Source organism: Apodemus sylvaticus, chromosome 11, assembly GCF_947179515.1.
Source record: "Apodemus sylvaticus chromosome 11, mApoSyl1.1, whole genome shotgun sequence".
Lineage (NCBI taxonomy): Eukaryota > Metazoa > Chordata > Mammalia > Rodentia > Muridae > Apodemus > Apodemus sylvaticus.
In genome coordinates, this window is record NC_067482.1 from 93,819,865 (window position 1) to 93,824,485 (window position 4,621).

General features: G+C 43.3%; 1 pseudogene; it reads left to right on the plus strand.

Annotated features, from left to right (window-relative positions):
- The first annotated feature begins 2,823 nt into the window (after positions 1-2,823).
- Positions 2,824-3,688, plus strand: LOC127696801 (elongation factor 1-gamma-like; annotated as a pseudogene).
- The last annotated feature ends 933 nt before the right edge of the window (positions 3,689-4,621 follow it).

Genomic DNA, 4,621 nt, shown 5'->3' on the forward strand with positions numbered 1-4,621 from the left:
ATTAAATCCCATAGGAAAAAAACAGCAAGCAGTGGAAGACAGAGCAGCCATTTCAACAGCCTCACTAAGCTTCAAGTAGCTACAGAAAATCATCCAAAAAATGGTTGTGTGCCAGGTTTTTATTTTGTTTTCTATTTTTCAGTCAAGGATAAGAAAAATCAGAAACAGAGAAATGTTGGGCTAGATAATGATATTCTAAGCATTTGAAAGGTAATGTCTATAAAAACTTTATGAGATGTGCTAAATTTATTCCAGACAAAAATCTTCATCGACTGACTGCCTATTAGATTGTCTTTACTGTCTTTCTTTCTTTATAGAGCTGTCACAGGGAGATTCCTCATGCTCAACCAATCATGGAAGATTCTTTAAAAACCCCGGAGAAGAGAGAGATTGGTACATCAACCTAATTCATGTAAATGAAAGCCCGTTCTCCTGTTCTAGTGATAACAGCTACCAACGAATTAAAATTAAATAAAAAATAATGTCTCAAGGGGCAATCCCAGACAGCACAAATGATGAATCTTCCCAAATATAAAACAGCCTTCTTCTTAAAAGATAAAAGCACTAAACTTGGACCACAGCACTAAACTATTCCTGAGATTAAAGGAAGGAGAAGTATGTCATGGCTGGCAGACAAGTGCCACAGAGGCAGGCGTGGATGGGATGTTCATCCTTACTTGGATACACCAAGAGTAGTAAGGTACATTTTCACATGTTCTATCCCCTAACACAAAAAAACCCCACAGGGTTGAGCAAAGGTGTCCCCAAAGATATTCACTACTTAGACCTAAGCAAAGATCACTCAGCTCTTGTTCTGTCTCCAGCCATGGACCACTGTGACCAGGATGTGACAAGACTGGTAAAGGAGAGCTGGCTTAAAGAAGCATTGTTCTAGAAGCTCCTCCACACATCCACCTTCCTTGGAATGGGAGCAATACGTTTTTGCTTTTGCAGTCTACTAACTCTGACTGGAGTTACTCCAGTCTACTCCATCTTTCCTAGCCATGAGCTCAGTATATTGTTAGAAGGAAAACTAAGCCCTCTATACAGGAAAGGCCCATCTTACAGCTCTACCACCCTCCTCTTCTGGGTATCCATTCTTTCCTCCCTTCACAGCATTTGCCTGAGAAGAGCAACTGACTCCCATTAGAGACTAACACTTCTACTTATGCTTCAGTCTTAGCAGAGGCCATGGTTCTCCAACCACACCCCCTCTCACTGTACAATTCTAACGACATTTCCCTACTGTATATAATCTTACTTACAGATGGACCCACAGCTACATTCCCAAACACCTAGAGAAGACTGTATTTGTCAACAGACCTAATACCCTGCCCAGGATTATCTATGACCCTTTTGTGGTTCCTTAGAAACAGGTGTTCATTTCAAACAAGCTAGCTATTGTTTGTGCTTTGCAAAGAGAGGCCCTGCCCAAGTCAGCAGAGCCCCAGTACAGCACAGAGACATTTACCCTCTTCTTTCTGGTCCCTTCTCTAAGTGCTTGATACTGTGCCCTATCTTCCTATAAAAACTCTCACTTCTGAAATCTACAAGATCTTCCATCCTGTCTGTCTGCTCCTCTGCTTCCTGGATACAACTTAAAAGGCCAGGTTGTCATCAAGTCACCTTCATGTTCAAGAACCAAAAATTACTTGAAAGGTCCTGTCTTCTATCAGCTCTTCCATCTGGTAGATTCATTAGGTTTTAAGTTCTGAATTCCCACTCCACACTCTCCTCCATGATTAGCTTCTCTGTGATCAACCTTTTGGACATTCCCCATCTGGAACTTCCTCATCCCAGCCTCCACAATGTATTTGTTTGTGCCCCTAAACAAATTTCACAGAAAACATACATTCCATTTCTCTCCAGGTCTTAAAATTCAGAAAATTCAGGCACTAAAAAGAAAACTCCACATTTAAGAGCACTGACTGCTCTTCCAGAGGACATGGGTTCAATTCCCAACAACCGTGTGGTGCTTCACAACCATCTGTAGCTCCTTAAGGAATCAGACACCCTCTTCTGGCTCTCACAGACACCAAGCATAACTAGTGCACAGACATTCATGCAGGTAAAATCCTCACATGCCTACAATAGTAATAACAATAAGAATTTCAAATAATCCTTGGGATGTAGCACCATTGCAGTCTCCTCTAAGGCACCAATTTGTTGGGAAAGAGGGCAAGAAGAAAAGTAAAATATTTTTTGTCTTTCATGCTTTCATTTATTACAAGGATTTCACTTACAATAACAAACATCCTCCTACATGAGCTGTCAGACATAAAAATGCCCTGACAGTTTTCAAACTGAACTTGTTGTTTTACTCCATGGCATAGATTTATTCTTAGTGTAAGTTTCTATGCCTGTTTTTAGAGCCACAACATGGTGCAGACAACTGTGATATCTGCCAGTGTCACTCATTTACCCACAAGAAAAGTCCGGGTCTTCAAGTGAGTATCCAGCATCCCCAGGATTCGCTTCACCTCCTCTTTTGCATTTTCAGTGGCCTGTTTGTTGTGCTGCATAATGCCCAAGGTGGGGAACACACAGATGCTGGCTGGAGGGACGATGTCGCTCTCTACAAAGCTCACCCACTGCACCACCTGAGCTGCTGCCTCTGGCGTGCTTCCCCGAAGTTCCTCATTGCTTACATAATAGGCCATGGCATTGCTCTCAGACACACAGAATCCATCATCACCCTCAAATGCTGGGACCTTGCCGGCAGGAAATTTTCAGAGAAATTCAGGGGTGCGGTTGGTTTGGCCAAAGTGGAAGTGGGGTGTTGCGGAGAGCACATGGACCTGAGCCCCGCTGTACTGACGAGCGATGAGAGCCTTGAAGGACGCCCCAGTTTTCAGGGTATGTGTACAGGGTCCCAGCAGCCATGGTGATTCTGCAGAGAAACAGGTCTTAGAGCCTTCTTTTCGCCAGGCCTTCCCCAATACCAACCGATGGTTCCTTACCTGCATTAACCAGCCCCAGTTCAGGGCTATCTTGGGGGAGGTGAAGCTGTGTAAGAAGATGGCCCAATTTGATGCTAAGAAGTTTGCAGAGAGTCAGCCTAAAAAGGATACCCCAAGGAAAGAAAAGGGTTCAAGAGAAGAGAAACGGAAGCCACAGGCTGAGCGGAAAGAGGGGGAGAAAAGGCAGCTGCTCCAGCTCCTGAGGAAGAGATGGATGAGTGTGAGCAGGCGTTGGCTGCTGAGCCCAAGGCCAAGGACCCTTTTGCTCACCTGCCCAAGAGTACCTTTGTGTTGGACGAGTTTAAGCGTAAGTACTCCCTCTCAGTTGCACGGCCATATTTTTGGGAGCACTTTGATAAAGATCACTGGTCCCTGTGGTATGCTGAGTACCGCTTCCCTGAAGAGCTCACCCAGACCTTCATGAGTTGCAACGTCATCACTGGACTATTTCAGCGATTGGACAAACCGAGGTAGAATGCCTTTGCTAGTGTTATCCTTTTTGGAAACAACAACAGCAACTCTATTTGGGTCTTCCGAGGCCAAGAGCTTGCCTTTCTGCTGAGTCCAGATTGGCAGGTGGACTATGAGTCGTATACATGGCAGAAACTGGATCCTGGTAGTGAGGAGACCCAGACCCTGGTTCGAGAGTACTTTTCCTGGGAGGAGGCCTTCCAGCACGTGGGCAAAGCCATCAATCAAGACAAGATCTTCAAGTGAACATGTCTTGCCAGTCGCCTAGTTGCCTGCACCTATCTTTCAAGGGAGATGGAGGTCATTAAAGGAAACTGAACATTGAAAAAAAAGTTCCTATGCCTGTTTTTCCTTGCAATTTTGATGAATAGTATAACCATGTTTTTAGATTATCCCATGATTTATCTTTGAATACCTTGTGGATCTTCTCTGCCTATTTGAATTTATTAACAAACTAACCCTAAGAACAATGAGAAAAAATATATAAAGGCATTCAAGAAGTGGGAGAGTGGAAATTTGTAGTGAAAATACAGGCTCCAAATCCGTTTTGTGTTTGTCAGGGACACTGGCTCAGGAAGCATGAATATAAAACAGCCATTCTCAAAGCTGCTCACCATATAGTTAGGAGGAAAGAGAGCTGTGAGCTTTCAGTGGACCTTGTATAACATTTCAAAAGTTGGATTAAAGGAAATAGGATCTCCATACAGCTTAAGAGGTTGGGCTGTCCATCAAATGACCTTTGGTTCAAGAATCTAAAATGACTACTTCGCATTAGTAAATGTCAACAAATATGCCTGCTGTGTTGTATCTACTTTTTAAAATAGGTGCATCTCCATTACTTTTTTTTGAACAATAAAAGGTTATTGAAAAATGGGTTCAGACTGAAGTCGCAAATCTTTGGGTGCAATTCATTGTATTATCCTATTGGTCTTCTGTCATGACCATCAGTAGCACTACAGAAAGGGTGCTTGCAAGCAGGAATCCTGATGTAGAGTAAACACCTCCCAGCCAATCTGCAAAGAATGCAGCCCATGAGCAACAAGGCCCTTGTTCTTAGCACACAATATCTGGCTCTACACTGAACAATACTCTTCCACCAAATCTGGCTTCCTAAACCCTCACTAATGAATGTTTATTCATTTGTGAAGTCTAGGAGCACAGTGATAGTTTCAGTAGGTTTCTCATGTGAT